This window comes from Erpetoichthys calabaricus, chromosome 12, assembly GCF_900747795.2.
Source record: "Erpetoichthys calabaricus chromosome 12, fErpCal1.3, whole genome shotgun sequence".
Taxonomy (NCBI): Eukaryota; Metazoa; Chordata; class Cladistia; order Polypteriformes; family Polypteridae; genus Erpetoichthys; species Erpetoichthys calabaricus.
In genome coordinates, this window is record NC_041405.2 from 12,029,243 (window position 1) to 12,047,263 (window position 18,021).

Genomic DNA, 18,021 nt, shown 5'->3' on the forward strand with positions numbered 1-18,021 from the left:
GTAAGTAAACCTCTTGACACCTGCAAAACAACTGAGGTGATTTCCAAGCACATAGTTACTCTTTTACTCTCTGTTTAATTCTATCTATCGCTCTGTCAAGCTGAAAATGAAAGAGAAAGGAACGCAGATCCAATTACAACGCTTGTGTATATTCAAAACCCGAAAAAAAATCTACTTCCTTTAAAGACTTGCTCAAAAATTCCCACAGAATTCCAAAAAAAAAAAAAAATTGTGAAATGCTTTGAATTGTTTATGGGCAGTTAAGGTGATTAAGGTGTAAATGGGATTTACAGTAAAGCAATTTGTGGAGAATAAAATGACGCTTAAAATGTTTAATGCAAGGGTGATAATTTGACTGCACTGCATTAGGGAATAATGAATTAGAGTTTTGAAAGGAATATTCTTCTGTTATTCATCTTTCAACATACAGTACATATCCAGTTGAGGGTCATAGAGAGTTGATGTTTCTCCCTACAGTACCAGGTGTAAGGAATGAACTAACCCTTAGACAGAGTGCCAGTTAATAACAGGGCACACATGCATGCACGCATGCACACACACCCAAACACACCCACACACGCCCACACACACACACACACACGCACACCCATACACGCACACGCACACACACACAATTTAAAGGAAAATGTGATATCATTGCGTTTCTTTTATTCTTAAGAAATCATCAAAAAGTTTTTCTTCAGTTTCGTCCCATCAGTTTTAGAGGTGGCCTCTGATATAAAGGAAGGCTGGATAATCCTCTAAAGACTCTCTCACAATGTGTGATATTTCCAGCTGTCTTATTCACAGACTTCAATTACATGATTTTAATGAGTCCTGGGCAGTTGTGACATACTCTTGTGACCATCTATCATGAAATTTGACATCCCCATAAATACAGTCTGACCAGTAAGCAACTCGCTCAGATCAATAAAACAGGTTTTGGACAGACTCTGTGTATGTGAGAGCTGACAATCAATGAGCATTTACCTGAGAATATAAAGCATGTAATGCACCAGCAAGGTAATAGGGGAAGAGTGGCTCATCTGTCTGATGTCTCACATTTTATGTACCATAACAGAATGGAAAACTGCAAAACAGGACAGAGACTGTGGCAGAACTCACCATACCTCAAATGCACTGGTAGAACACTGGTGGAGTGAAGCAGAACACTATAGGCTGTTAGAAAAAGGAGCAAGCTTCTAATATTTTGTAAATGTGAAACTGTGCTAGTTGTGTAGATTTTAAACAAATGCTTACCATAGAAATTTAAAAGATAACAGTTATTTCTATCCAAGCATGGATGATTTTGCACGAGCTTTTCAAATGGGAAGGGATTTTTTTTTGTAATCTTTTTCATGTACTTCTTGGTTTATGAGTTCAGAGGCTGATTTTATAGCCGATTACCGAATGTGATGTTTTTCCAGAAACAACAGCAGTTTGATGTTATTGGATAAACACACTTTGGAGTCATCACTGACACACTGGAGGGAAAACTGGAATAGAAAAAAATAATGCGAACACAGGGAAAATGAGAAAAGTTCACACAGACAAAGGCAGAGCTGGGGTTCAAATACAGGACTTGAGATGTGAGGTCTTCACATGTAATGAAGTGGATAAACTCCCAGAGGTAACAGGGACTACTAGGGAGTTATTGAGTGATTTGGAAATTGTAGAGGGGGAAGCACTGCTCAGATTAAATAGGCTGAAACCAAACAAATCAACAGGGTCAGGTAGCATTTATCCTCAAGTTCCTAAGGACTGACAAATCTCTCATCACTTGCTAACAAATGATATGCACATCAATATCTACTATTTATTAAATATTGAATTTAATAATATGGATCATTTTATAAAAGATACTTTAAAAGTCTTCACAAGGCAGTTTGTGCTTTTGTAATGGCATTCAATGTTCATTTGCAAATGACCAAGGCCATCCTTGCTGATGAATAAACTGGGGAGGATGTAGTTAAATGATGATGATTTTTTGATTGATTACACAGGGATTCGTTGAAAAAATTGTTTTGATGATTTCATGTGATTTTTGTATATTTTTTGGGCACAGAATTCAAAAATGATATCAGTTTTTCTCCAACACATATTATTTAGATGTCAAGTCAAGCAAAGTTTACTTATAAAGCACTCAGGATGCCAGTGTGTCCACTTCTGCATTGGCATCTTCTGCCACCCTACTGGCCAAGTCTTTTTTCCCATTTGCCACTGGGCCTTCCAGCCAGGTAAGAGAAGGGAGATGACCTTGGCCATCCATTACAATGCGAGCAAATTGTGTGATGTCTGTGTAGTGTTTCACCAGGCATTTTAGCAGAATCAAAGGATCAGCTACGTCAATTAAATCAGCTAGCTTTAAAAGAATGGCATGCTAATGAGAGCGAGATCAAAACAGACAGAATAAGGCGCTCATCATGTGCATATTGAATGTTTGATTTTTACCATACTGCAGAGCAAATGTTTAATATTAAATTAACATTGAAGTGTATACTGTATGTGTAAGGTTCTCATATATATATATACTTAAACTGATAAACTGTTGATTTTAATGTGTGAAATTATTCAAAGATTTAAATTGAATATGTGATTCTAGAGCTGGTTTGCAGTTACTTTAATGAAAAAGCAAAATTAGAAGGATTATTTTTGTATAGATAACACAACTGATGTTTAACGTGTGACTAATAAAGTGTGTCAAAACAAAGGCGGTGGTTTCCTCAGTTGGTGAGATCAATGATGGCTGACAGTTCCTCTGCACTTGAAGTGTTATTGCTGTGCAAAACGTTTCTGTTTGTGCATGACTTAGGAGGTTCATGCACCTGCAAACAAACACACAGGGATGACAATAACAGACGTTGAGAGGAGATGCATCCATTTGCAAAGCCGTAGCACCACACATCACCACAGGTCTAGACCAGCACTTCTACAGCTGCCCTTTTTTGGTTTATTTTTCAGTTTGTGGACGAGGTTTACCTTTTTATTAAAGAATGTGAGGTGTAATGTAAAGCAAAAGAAGGAATAAATCGTTCAACAAGGATAGGCACGATGTCTCTTCATACTCAAGTCCAACACAGAACTTATTTGCAATGTCTGGCTCCCGATTTATAAAGGCTTTCAGCAGAAAGGGGTTGGTCATGGCAGGAGGACAACAGAAGTGACATCAGCAGTGGAGTGGCCATTATTGTTAAGTTCTGCAGTAGGAAGGCATTAGAACACAGTGCCAACCTCTGGTTTCGGAGAGTAATTACCAATACTAGAGGACTTCATTTGTTTCCTGAGCACGCAGATGAGACAATGTTAGAGTCGACTGCACGTTTAATGGGATTTGAAGATCGCACTGTACAGAAGTTTCCTGTTGCTGTATAAATAACATTAGCTGCTTTCTGTGTAATGTCCTGTTGATTATAGTTTCAAATATTTTGATTTGTTGCTTTCTTTTGATTTTTATTAGTAGGTACTGTATTTTTGAAAGGATAAACAATTTAACCAGATGCCTTTTTTGAGTCTGCCTCTTATTTTGAAATATTGATATTACTTTTCATTAGTATTTTTAAAACTCCTTTACTGCTATCAAAAGGCTTTTGTAAAACCTTACCTAACAGAACAGATATAAATTGTTTGAAAAAAAATCTGGACTTTGAGGTTTTTGTTTGAGGGAGGAACAGAATCTATTTTGATACAATACTGAGAGATTTGTGGCCATCATGGAAATTATGAAGATGCTGCTCTCCAGTTTAGTATAATGTAATACTGTGTTTTTACTCACCAAACACATTACTCAAATATACTCAAAGATAGTTTTGGATAGCCTCCCACTTTTAACATTTGTCTTCGAGAAGCATGAAGATAATTTGGTTAATGTTGTATTCTACACAACTATCAATCACATGCCGCTATGATACTCATTGTTATTTCTGGTTTTCTCCCCACTTAATCACTTACTTTTAGAGCTGTAGTGTTTATTATAACTCTAGTATGTGTTGAAGAATAATCTTACTTAAAATGTAACCAGCAAATATTGAAAATGATAACCATAATGCAACATATGACACTATGCACCAAAAACGTTAGACGACGCACAATTGTTGAAAGTTTGTGAACTTCTGTCCAGAAACTGCTGGCCCAGACCTGGGTGACATCTCTGAAAATGGATGATACTAGTTTAGAGCAGAAAACAAAACTGATGTTTGACTGCACAGTTGTATAAGATGTGACCGTCTCCATCCAAAATGACTGGAAATTAATACATATAAGTATAGATGGAATGAACATTGAACTAATAAATCTGGAGTGATGATACTGCCTTAAAATAAATATTAAATTGTTTTCTTCCAGCTCTCTGTCTCTGACTCTCTCTGTTCTTTAGTCACAACTGCCACCTACTGTACAGATAAGAGAATAACAACAACACACTACGTTGTTGTAAAAGGGATCTAGAAATTCTAACAAGTATGGTAATTTTGAGGTGTCAACCAATTATGTTTAAATAACATGGGATATAGAAGGGCAACATAAAAATAAAACACTTTTGTTTATACATATATTTAATATGATGTTATTACTGTTGTTCTATTCAAGTAGACAATTCAATTCATTTACGGTCCTGTATTTTGCTTAGGTTAGATTAGGTAGACTTTTCAATGGTAGAGCGGATATAAAGATTTAGAGAATGTTACATCATTGTGGGGTAGCATAGTGGGTAGTGCTGCTGTATGACACCTCCAGAATCACATTGCTCCCAGTTTAGGAACTGCATGTTATCATCAGTCATGATATCTCCAGATTCATCCAGGCATAAAATAGGAGAAATCCTGGCCTACCAAAGGCAACCTTGACTTCAGCCAATCTCCAAGACAACCTGCCGGTTTCAGCTGGAACAGGCCTTAATAATAACACACTAGCAAGACAACTAGTAAAGTCCATAGAAAAAGTTTATGATCAAATATTTGAATATGCTGATCCCATCTCCACTTGAAGTTGACAGAAAACTGAGTAAACAATCCTTTAATGTTAAAATGTCTTGCTACTTCCTGTAGCAACCAATTCACACAGACGCACAACTCCATACCAACGAGAAAGGAGAATCAGACACCAAACAGAAATTCTGATATGCCCAGTGCGTGTGATTGCATGAGCATTTCTGTTCTACTTCTAAAAACTTCAAAGTTATCTGAATAAACTTCTAAAACATGCCATATAAAATGTAACACATCATGACTTTGACCAGACATTGATGTAAACCCTGTGCACTGCTTAGTTTTCTCATTATCACCAGCTTTCTCTACAACACTGGAGATGCTGAACATATCAGTAAAGCGACAGCAATGTAGGGTGAACACAAAAGTGTGCCAAGCTCTGTACAAATAATTTATGTTGTCTCTCTCAGATAGAAACCATCAACCACCATCTAAACGGAACTCCACAAAACTGTGGGCAGCTTAATCTCATTGAAACACAAAACTGTGGGCAGCTTAATCTCATTGAAACATCTGGCAATTCTGAGTAACAGTTACTAACAACAGACTCACTGGTGGGACAAGTTGCCAAACTTTATCCTTTCTGTAAAGTCCCTCACCAGATTAAAGAAACACCTCTGAAGACTCTTCTCTTCTGGAAATACTCGCATGCTAGTAACTACTTTCAATGCTACATTTTGTAATGGTACACGGTAACAATATTATTTCTATATTGCATTGTACATTATTTGGTTGATTGATTTTACTATTGTCTATAGCTCATATGACTACTAAGTTAGTCCCGCTCCCCAACACACATACTTTTACTAATTTAGGTAACTCGTTGTGTGGCACTTATAGCCATAATAACCATAACAGATGATTATTAATTATACTTTACCCCTTGCAAGTTACTTTAGATTAAAATGTCTTCTAAATGAAAACATCTATTTTAGAATTTCAAAATGTACATCTATGTACAACTGGAACACACATCTGGACCAAGCATAAATGAGGAAGACTGTATGAATCTTTTCAGAGTATCAATGTGCAGATAGAGAGAGTCCAAGTGTACAATGTCGATTTTAGGACATTCCCCTGCACTCAACGCAACTCTCAGAGTAAGTGACCAAAGAGTAGGAGCTGTTCCAAGTTTTCCTATTGCAGATTTGTATGTGAAAGTAATTAACCTTTGGTCTCTTGTGACTTATAACAACACAGGGCTCATTGTGGAGAGAATAACCAGCATCTCCCACAATACTACTATAATGATCAGAAAAACTGCCTGATTGAATACTTAACTTCATGGGTCAAGCACCTTTTCTGATTGACTTTATGGATTTTACACTTTTCTGATTGCATCTTCATTGCAATAAATATGTCCACGTGGGTTTCATCCCACAGTCCAAAGACATGCAGGTTAGGAGCACCGGAGGTGCTAAATTGGTCCTAGTGTGTGGTTAGTGTGTCCAGTTACTGTTCCTACGTTGAGGTCAATGTTGTCTGAGATAGGCTCCAGCTGCCACACCACCTTTCCCTGAATAAGGGGTTTAAGAATATGGATGGAAGAATGGAATCCAATGCTTGCTTGACTGCATATATCACTTCACGTAGGGTAACAATATCATCGGGGTACACTTTGCAAAATACAATCATTTGCTATGCAAACTTTACATGGATTTCAATTATTAAGATCTTACGTATTCACAATGTTAGTAATTACTCTCTATGCCAGTAGTTCCCAATGAAAGAGAAAGGAACGCAGATCCAATTACAAGGCTTGTGTATATTCAAAACCCCAAAAAAAATCTACTTCCTGTAAAGACTTGCTCAAAAATTTCCACAGAATTCCAAAAAAAAAAATTGTGAAATGCTTGAATTGTTTATGGGCAGTTAAGGTGATTACGGTGTAAATGGGATTTACAGTAAAGCAATTTGTGGAGAATAAAATGATGCTTAAAATGTTTAATGCAAGGGTGACCCAAGTTCAGGACTGAGGTTCCCTATGGCAACCGGTTTTCATTAACTCCAACTTTTGCTTTTAGAGAGATTCCTTAATTGAGCAAACTGCAGTTTTCCAGTTTCTGTTTTGATGGCAATATTGAAATTACAAAACTAGGTTTCCTAAACTTTTATTTGAAATTACCATGCTTTTTTTTTTAAATTACCATGCTTTTCTGTGTGTTGTATTTAGATTTTCAAAATTATTTTCATTTAAGATATTTATCATTGGGTGGCGCAGTGGTAGCACTGCTGCCTCACAGTTAGGAGCCATGGGTTCGCTTCCCAGGTCTTCCCTGCGTGGAATTTGCATGCTCTCTCCGTGTCTGCGTGCAGGCCCAGACTTAGGTATTATGGGGCCCTAGGCGAAAGGGGGGGTCCAGGGGCCCCCTGGAAGCTCTGTGAAATGCATGAAAATTAGACCAAGGAGTCGATCCGGGGCCCTAGGCGGTCGCCTACTTCGCCTATGCCTAAGGCCTTTCCTGATTGGGACAAATAATGCTGTAGTATATTTAAGTATATATGACATTTGCTCACTCGGACAAATTGTTTTGGGGTCCCCCAAGAAGGTGGGGGCCCTAAGCTATAGCTTGTGTAGCTTATATGTAAATCCTGCACTGTCTGCGTGGGTTTCCTCCCACAGTTCAAAGACATGCAGGTTAGGTGCATTGGCGATCCTAAATTGTCCCTAATGTGTGCTTGGTGTGTGCGTGCCCTGAAGTGTGTTGGCGCCCTGCCCGGGATTGGTTCCTGCCTTGTACCCTGTGCTGGCTGGGATTGGCTCCAGCAGACCCCGTGACCGTGACCCTGTGTTAGGATATAGCAGGTTGGAGAATGGCTGACTGACTGACTGTTTAATCGTCATCATGATTTTCATTCCACTTTTCTATGTGTTCTGCTAATTTAAGCCGTTATTTACTAATGTTAAGTGGGAACAACTTAACTGCCGCCTTCCAGTATTCAGTGATGTCAGCTCTGCTTGTCCTTAATTGTTATTATCGGGATACAAGTAAAGGAGGAGAAAAAGGTGACAAATGATATTTAGGCAGAATATCAAAAATACAAATATTTCTTCATTTGTTATAAATTATAATCTCACGTTTGTGTTCTTTCCGGCGCGCAGACTTAGATAAAAAAAAAATACCAGCTAAATGGACTATGAGATCAATTAGAAGTAAAATAACTGACGATTGTGAAAATGGTTGGAAGGAAAACATGCGGTCACCTGAGGCGCCGAGATCTGAACAGGGAAGCCGCTGCTCTGAGTCATCGTCATTTCCCTTTCAGCTGTAACTGTACAGCACTGCGCCTCGTTTGAGAGATTTGTCAACAATCTTCACGCTGTGCCTTCAGCTTCAAGAACATGTTATCCATGTCTGAGCTGCTCTTGAGTATTCAACTCCTGGATGATTTGAAAGTTTGCCATGATCGCACGTAATTCCGTATCACTATAGCCCTGTCTTTCTCCATGAACCTGCTCGGGATAAGCAGGTTTGTTGAATGGATGGTTGATTTCTCGTTTTTTGAGATAATTCCTACGCTTGAAAGTGCGCGATTGAAAACCGGAATTATTTTTGATAGTCAAGATTTTCCAATCTCTCCTTTTCTGGCATCGATTCCCCTGCAAATGTTTTGAACTTTCACGCATCAGGACTTCTACAAGCAATATGTAGCAGCAGACGTTGCTAGGAAACGCGGAGGAACTAAAAACGCAGGCAGGACGATTTGACTGAACAGACAGACAGGAGGGCATGTGATACGACAGAAACCAGATCTTAATTGTAAAAGTTGTACAAACGAAAGTATAAAACGTACAAATATAAATACATCACTGCGTTTTCGGAGCATTAAGTGGGATACCAAATGTAACGTATGTAGAGCGGGCATTAGAAAGTAAAGTTAGTCGAAAATAAAGGCGCTGACGACTTGAAAGTTCAAGTTCACTGTACAAAACACAAAATTGCTGTTAGGTGAGTGAGCTTTTTTTGTCCATGTAATATAAAGTATGTTGCGACTGCAGCGATTGCCATTTCCACCTCCCAACAAACCCCCACACCATGGAAACCTATAACCATTGTCACATTATAATTATCAAAACTTCGGTGTTCATACCTTTTATTTCCTAAGAATGGCGTAAAACACGATCGTCCTTCTCCCCACCTCTTAAAGTCTCATTCACGGTCTTTCTTCCTCTGTCTCAGCCGTAGTGATGATATGAGCATGTGCCTGTAGAAGGTCTTTCCGGTACTTTTTCCTTTTTTATTTCCCCCAAATGGCATTTTTATAATCCACCTACAGGCTCGGAAACACACCACAGTCGTTGCGCTCAGGTGGCCTCCCAAATGTTTTTCTTAGTTCATCCATAAAGTACACTTTTCCTCGAGACCCTTTGCCTTCTGCCTCCCGTATCTTTTGCTTCTTCGAATGCAGATGTTACGAACACCGCAAAGGATGCACTGTAAGTGTGGTTAAAGAACGTCACCAGCTATTCATTAAGTAAGTACTTACTGTTTTAAGTACACACCGCTGTATTGAATAGCGCGTCCTGTAGAGTTTGTACTTTTTTAGGCTACTCCAAGGTGTCTGAGTGGTCAGCGCAGATCCATCGTCGTGTGTTCCAGTCCCGCACCCGACTGGCGACTCCAGTTTATGTGCTATACTGTATTCGAGTGCATGTGGGCTCTGACTGTATGTGTCGAGCTGCTTCCTGCTTTGCTCTCCAAGTACTCTGACGAAAAACACGGCGACCACACACACATGAATTAACTGGGGCTGGCAATGCCAGTTATGTTTGCAAAGCCTAAATACACGTATTTCAATACAACACTGCCATCTACTGTCCAGATTAGATAACATAAATTAACTAAATGCACGTTTAAAGATTCACCTTAATCTCGGTTTCTGGGTACTGCAATTTATCGCAGGTAGTCGTTTGACATGGTCGCCTATCTCTACATACTCATATGAAAAAGATTGGGAACTCCTCTTAATTATTTGGATTTTTGTTTATCATTGGTTGTGCTTTCAAAGTAGCAACTTCCTTTTAATATCTGACATGCCTTATGGAAACAGTAGTATTTCAGCAGTGACATTAAGTTTATTGGATTAACAGAAAATATGCAATATGCATCACAACAAAATTAGACAGGTGAATAAATTTGGGCACCCCAACAGAAATATTACATCAATACTTAGTTGAGCCTCCTTTTGCTCCTTTGACCCTCTAGATGCCTCCTATAGTCTTTGATGAGTGTCTGGATTCTGGATTTATGACCATTCTTCCATACAAAATCTCTCCAGTTCAGTTCAATTTGATGGCTGCCGAGCATGGACAGCCTGCTTCAAATAATCCCAAAGATTTTCAATGATATTCAAGTCAGGGGACTGTGATGTCCATTCCAGAACATTGTACTTCTCCCTCTGCATGAATGCCTTTGTAGATTTCGAACTGTGTTTTGGGTCATTGTCTTGTTGGAATATCCAACCCCATGCATAACTTCAACTTTGTGACTGATGCTTGAACATTATCGTGAAGAATTTGTTGATATTGAGTTGAATTCATCTGACTCTCGACTTTAACAAGGGCCCCAGTTCCTGAACTAGCCACACAGCCCCACAGCATGATGGAACCTCCACCAAATTTGACTATGATATGATTGAATGGAACTACCTTTTCACTACATTAGAGAAATTGGGGTTTGGCTCAAACATTTGTGCATGGATCAAACTACTGTATACCAATGCAGAAGCTTCAGTTTGTATTAACAACATTAATTCAGACTACTTTAAATTAGAACGTGGTACCAGACAAGGATGCCCCCTGTCACCACTACTTTTTGCAATCACCATTGAACCACTGGCAGTTTACTGTTGAAATGCTTATCAGATAAAGGGGATTATCAGAGAAGGACTTGAACAGAAAATTTCTCTATTTGCAGATGATATGGTACTGTATATATCAGACCCACAAAATACTGTGCCTGCAGTCCTAACCGCATTTACAGAATTTCAAAAGATTTCTGGTCTCAGAATTAATTTGAATAAAAGTGTGCTCTTTCCAGTGAATTCTCAAGCACACAATATTAGATTGGACACCTTCCCTTTTATCATTGCAGATCAGTTTAAATACCTAGGGGTAAATATCACAAGTAAACATAAAGCTCTTTATCAACAAAATTTGGCCGTCTGTATGGAAAAAATAAAGCCAGACTTGTATAGATGGTCAACCCTTCATCTCAATTTAGCTGGAAGAATTAACATTGTTAAGATGAATATCCTTCCTAAGTTTCTCTTTTTATTTCAAAACATTCCAATATACATCAATAAATAACATTTTAAGCAATTAGATTCAAGCATAACCTCATTTATTTGGAACTTAAAACATCCACGTATCCAAACAGCAACCCTACAAAGACCTATGGCAGAAGGTGGCATGACTCTACCTAACTTTTAGTTTTATTACTGGGCAGCAAACATACAAGCTATAAAAACCTGGACATGGACACAAGTAGATGAATGTACACAGGCGTGGTCTGCAATAGAATAAAATCCTGCAGTACTTCTTTATATTCCCTGCTGTGTGCCCCTATAAATACAAATTATCGACAGTATACTAATAACCCAATTGTGCTTCACTCACTGAGATTATGGAACCAATGTAGGAAGCATTTTAAGATGGGGAATCTTTTAAGTGTGGCACCTCTGCATTAGAACCATCTTTTTCAACCCTCGCAAACATATGCAGTTTTTCATATCTGGAAAATATTTAGGATTAAATTACTTAGAGACCTTTACATAGACAATATCTTTGCATCCTATGAACAATTATATTCCAAATTGTACTTTCCAGCAACACATTTCTTTCACTATCTTCAAATTAGAAACTTTGTTAAACAGAACCTGGCCAATTTTCCTCACCTCCCACTTACCTCTATGCTGGAAAAAATATTGCTCAGTTTCGAGGACTCAGACAGCATTTCTGCAATATATAAAATTATTTTACAGTAAATGCCTTTCAAAGATCCAAGAGGACAGTGGGAAAAGGATCTCTCATTCAACATATCAGAAAAGGAGTGGAAGGTAGCAATGCAGATAATTCATTCAAGCTCCATATGTGCAAAGCATACAATTATTCAACTTAAAATTATATATCAAGCACATCTGTCTCGCTTAAAACTGTCCAAAATGTTTCCAGGGCAAAATCCAACCTGCGAACGTTGCAATCAAGCTCCGGCCTCACTGGGCCACATGTTTTTGGCCTGCACCAAATTAACATCATTCTGGACAAAAATTTTAAGTGCCTTTCAGACAGCCTTGGTGTCATAATCCCTCCTAACCCATTAACAGCTGTGTTTAGTACTCTTCCAGATGGGCTTAAAGTGGAGAAGGACAAACAAACTGTGATTGCATTCACTAAACTATTGGCAAACAGACTTATTTTGCTAAACTGGAAGAATTCAAACTCTCCTCAAGTTTTACTCCGTTGGCCATGCTCTCTTTCTCAGGGGTGGGGGTTGATTTGTTTTCAATCCTGTTTTTTGTAAAAATTGATCTATTTGTATGGAATGATTACAATAAAATCAATAAAATTTAAAAAAAAAGACTTGAGCTTATTAACATTTGAACTCATAAGAGCTGTGTTGTGCTGGCATCCTGCCCGGGGTTTGTTTCCTGCTTTGCACCCTGTGTTGGCTGGGATTGGCTCCAGCAGACCCCCGTGACCCTGTAGTTAGGATATAGCTGGTTGGATAATGGATGGATGGACTAATAAGAGTCCTGTAAATTTTTGTTTAGCTTTAGAAAACCAATTTCCCTACCAATTTGTTTTGTTTTTGTCTTTGAATTTTTGTTTTGACTAAAAGCTTGTACAACTCTAGAACAACTCTTGAAAAGAAATCCCTCAGAGTCTCTAAAGTTTGCAAAATTAAGATATTTGCATAAATTATATTCTCATTTCAGTACACAGCCCAAAGGCATGCATCACAGATTAACTTCATAAATGAGCATAAATTTGCCATGCAATGGATTTGATTCCTTCATTTTTGTCTATTGTATTAAATGTGTTTCTAAAATAAGTGAAAGCATATCCATCCATCCATCCATTTTCCAACCCGCTGAATCCGAACACAGGGTCACGGGGGTCTGCTGGAGCCAATCCCAGCCAACACAGGGCACAAGGCAGGGAACCAATCCCGGGCAGGGTGCCAACCCACCGCAGGACACACACAAACACACCCACACACCAAGCACACACTAGGGCCAATTTAGAATCACCAATCCACCTAACCTGCATGTCTTTGGACCGTGGGAGGAAACCGGAGCGCCCGGAGAAAACCCACGCAGACACGGGGAGAACATGCAAACTCCACGCAGGGTGGACCTGGGAAGCGAACCCAGGTCTCCTAACTGCGAGGCAGCAGCGCTACCACTGCGCCACCGTGCCGCCCTGAAAGCATATTATACTGCATATTTATTATTAAAGGAACATTTTCAGGAGTTTCTGAGCCCAATAGAGACACCCTCTGTAGAGGAGGTAGAGCCAGAAGCTGATGGGGGATCAATGCCCATTTCCCTGTGGGAGGTCACTGAGGTAGTTAAATAAGCAACTCTACAGTGGCAAAGCCCCCTGGGTGGATTGGGATGAGATCTGCAGTGTTGGGCTGTCATGGCTGACACACCTTTTCAACGTTGCATTGTCATCAGAAGCTGTGCCTTTGGAGTGGCAGGCCAGGGTGGTGGTCCCCATTTTTAAAAAGGGGGACAAGAAGGTATGCTCCAAAAATCAGGGGATTAAACTCCATCAGCCTCCATGAGAAATCTCATGACAGGGTACTAGAGCAATGTGGATTCCATTCAAGCTGTGGAATGGTGGACCAGCCCCTTTACCCTCATGAGGATTCTGGAGGGGGCATGGAACTATGATCAATTGCTCTAAATTTGTTTCATTGGACTTAAAGAAAGCATATGACCGTGTTCCTTGGGGGATTCAGAGGAGAGTGCTGGGAGAGTATGGGGTTCTGGGGCCCCTAATAAGGGTTATTCGGTCTCTGTATAATCACAGCGAGAGCGGTGTTCACATACTTGGAAAAACATCAGCATCATTTGTCTTCCAACCAATTTGTGATTTTCATGGACCGGATATCAAAGCACAGCTGGGAAGGGGACGGGGTCCTAAGAATTGCACCATTGCTTTTTGCAGATGATGTAGTCTTATTGGCTTTGTGGGGATGAGAACTCCAGCACAAATTGGCATGGATTGTGACAGTGTGTGAGGTGGCAGGGAGAAGGATCAGCACCTCCAAATATGAAGTCATGGTCATCAGTAGGAAAAAGGTGGACTGTCCTCTCTGAGTGGGAGGTGAGTTACTGCCTCAAGTGGAGAAGTTTAAGTAACCTGATCTTGTTTATGAGTGAGGGGAAAGAGATGATGAGATTGAAGGATGGATAGTGGTGGTGATCAGTTATACCGTCACTATAGCAATCTCTAGTGGTGAAGAAGGAGCAGAGTCAGAAGGCGAGGTTTTTTATTTACTTATTTTACATCCCTACACTCACCTATGGTCATGAGCTTCATGTAATGACCAAAAGAAAGATTGTGGGTGAAATCGGCCAAAATGGGTTTTCTCTAAAGGGTGTCTAGGTTCTCCCTTGAGACAATGTGAGAAGACCAGATATCCAGGAGAGGCTTAGAGCTGACCCTATTGAGAGGAGCCAATTGAGGTGGTTCAAGCATCAGATACAGATGCCATCTGGACACCTCCCTAGCTTGCTGAGAGGATAATATCTTAAGATGATCTGGGAATACCTTTGGGTCCCACAATATGAGTTGGCAAGTGTGGCTGAGGAAACAGATGTTTGGGTATCACTGCTAAGACTTTGGCCCCCGTGAGCCAGCTTTGGATAAGCGGTGGAAAATGGATGGATGGATGGATATTTATCATAATGACTGGTGTTAGAATTTCAAACAAAAATTCACACTGAACGAAGAAACAGCACAAAGTTCAGATAATTTCACCCATTAAATTATAAGAAGCCTGTGCCTTCCTAAAAACAATGTGGGAAACAATTTTAGACAGACACGAGTACATCAGATGTCAAAGTTAAGCACCCCCAGACTAGATCAGTTTGCAAGTGACAATTAATCTAAACATATTTGGGATATGGAAAGAAAATCAGAGTAAACAGAGGAGAATCTCTACAGACCCAGGGAGAATGCAGGCTTGAATGCTATAAAATAAGCAGAGAAAATTCTAAACTTTGTTTTTTTCATTGTGGAACTTATTTACTGTTTGGAAATGCACGGCATGGTCTCATTACACAGGTGCTATACGTGGGCATATTTTAATGTTCTAATAAACATGGCATTGCTTATTCGGCTGAGCCTTAATCCAAGGTAATGCAGTTCAGTTGTTTATGTCACATTTTGCTGTTGCAGCGCAGGCAGGACTAATGATTTTCTCAGGGGCAGACAGCGAGCTGAAGATATTAAATGAACTGGCAACCCTGTGGTTTAAAGTAGAACGTCTTAGCACACGTAAGTGCAAAATTCACTGCTTATCTTTAAGAGTTGATGCTTCCACTGCTTTGCTGGATTGTTAGAGTGAGATTATATTAAATGTAGCGCTGCCATTTTTACAAGTATAACTGGGCTAATGGTTTTTACTCACTTGACTTGTCCATAAATGTTTGACCTAGAACTCGTGAAGCAAACCTTAGAGGTCAAAGGAGGATCCTTTATGATTTAATTGAAAATGGAGCTCCTTATTGTTATTGTGGCAAAGGCGATATATAGGCATCAACCCGACACAGACTGACAACGGAGGCATGTGTAGAAATAAATGAAAAGGTTTTTAATTTTTCTTCCGCCGTTGGGCACATCTTCCCCATGTCCCACAGGCCCAACACAGTTCCAAAACAACACACAAAGTAAATCACCCCACACCACACTCTTCTTCCTCCACTACTTCTCCCAGGCAGCTTCGTCCTTCTCCTCCTCCCGACTCTGGCACCCGGACTGGTGACTGTCGGCCTCTTTTATAGCCCACCCGGAAGTGCTGCAGGTGCTCGTTGACCTACTTCTGGCTGTGTTCCCACCCAGAGGGGCTCGTTAGGCCGTGCAGCTCCCCCTGGTGGTGACCACGGAGCTCAACAGGAATGAGCTCCGGTGTTCCAAACTATTGGCCCCGATGCAACCCAGGGGGTTGCCAACAAGTGTACCGGAGGACGTAGTGTGCATCCCATGACTGCTCCCTCTGATCCAGTGTCAAAGTGGCGTCCCATCTGTCCACCACATTATATACCTCCTTCCTTGTTCTTTTGTTCACAGCCTCCATTTTCTTTTTAAATCTTCAGAGCTTCTCCCTTCTTTTCAGGAACCTGCCCATCTGCTAAATGCCTTTCACTGACTATCAGGTAATCTGCTTATTCCCTTCTTCAAAATCTGGGCTACCTTTAATTGGAGTCCCATTTTAATAAACATATGTTTTAGATATCCACCTCTTCATGTAATTGCAATTTGCTCACAGGTTATACTTAACCCTACCTTGGTAGTTTTTCATGGGAATTGCTCCAAATGTTTCCCACTATCATGGTTCTCCTAAAAATTAAATCATACTTTCTTGGCATGTTTTGGTCTGGTTTTTTTTTTTTTTGTCTTTTTCTTTTTGCTCTTTGAGGTAGGAACTGTGTTATCTTGTTTGACTTTGTCTTCATTTTCACGTTAGTAGCTGTGTTTGAGGAGGAGTTTTTCTGCATTTAATGTTTGTGTGTATAATCTCTATATATAATCTTCATTTGGATCTTGATCTTTGTTTGTCCGCGAATGAATTAGAAGAAGCAGCACTAGATGGCAGTAGAGAGACAGCTAAAACATAGGCATTGCATTAAGAATCTCCTCCAGGCTTATACTACTGAAGACTGTAGTACTCCAGTCACACCTCAAAACACAGACATTCAAACTAAACAAATTGTTGTGCTTTAAAGTAACTAATCTTTATATATAATCTTCATTTGGATCTTGATCTTTGTTTGTCCGTGAATTCCACGCATACGTAGAACACCTTCCAGTTTAGTACGCTGTTGTTACTCACGGATGTCAACAATGTGCCGGAATAATGAAAGGGGTGGTGGACAGTGTTACGCTGGTTAGCTCCTGAGGCCTTGTTAGAGAATGAGATTGCCGAAGATAAAAGGTACGTGCCTACGTAACATATGAATGAAAGAAAGGCAGTGGGTAAAATGAATGACAACGTAACAGCATGTTCCGGAAATTATTATTGTTACGTTGCAGCCGGCGAGTGCTGCGCGTCTCACAGTTGTACCGTGACTTGCTCACATGTCAGTGAAGTGATCCCTATTTATGCTTTAAAGAGCCTGGATACCTATGTGTCCCCCTTTTATAACCATTGCTCCGTGTATATTGCCTTACTCTTTGGATTGCCACAAAGCAACCTGCGAGATTGGAGAAAGGTTGAGAAGAGATCGTGAGAGGAAATGACAGCGTCGTGAAAATGAGACGGACTGTGAACGGAGAGAAGCAGAAATGCTCCTACACCACCACATAATTACTATTCGGACAGTGATTCCGAGTAGGCCGTTCCTATCGAATCAATGTCCAAGGGTTTTGTTTTGTAATTTTGTTTCCTTTATAAAAAATCATAATGCTGTGCGACGAAGGGCCCACTTCACGACTGGCAGCCGCATTTAAACAGGGAGCCCTTCACAGACAACTTTAACACACGCAACGTAGTTGGGCGCACATGGCTAGTTTGATATATAGTGAGGGAATTAGGTGTTTGAAGAGTTCATAGTTGTTGTTTGTAATAGTGTTTTTTTAAGTGGAGCAGGACAGTAGACTCAAACCGATGTGTTTTAGGATTCCAATGAAAAAATAGACTTAGCTTAACTAAAATGAGCCTTTACACTGATCTATTGTTCTTCATCAGAATATGATTCTTATAAAAGTTCACCACGTTAACTCTCTGTGATGATCCACACTGGTTCAAACTGGATACCAGTTCCATTACACCAATTTTGTTTCTCAACTGAGTGTGGAAATCTA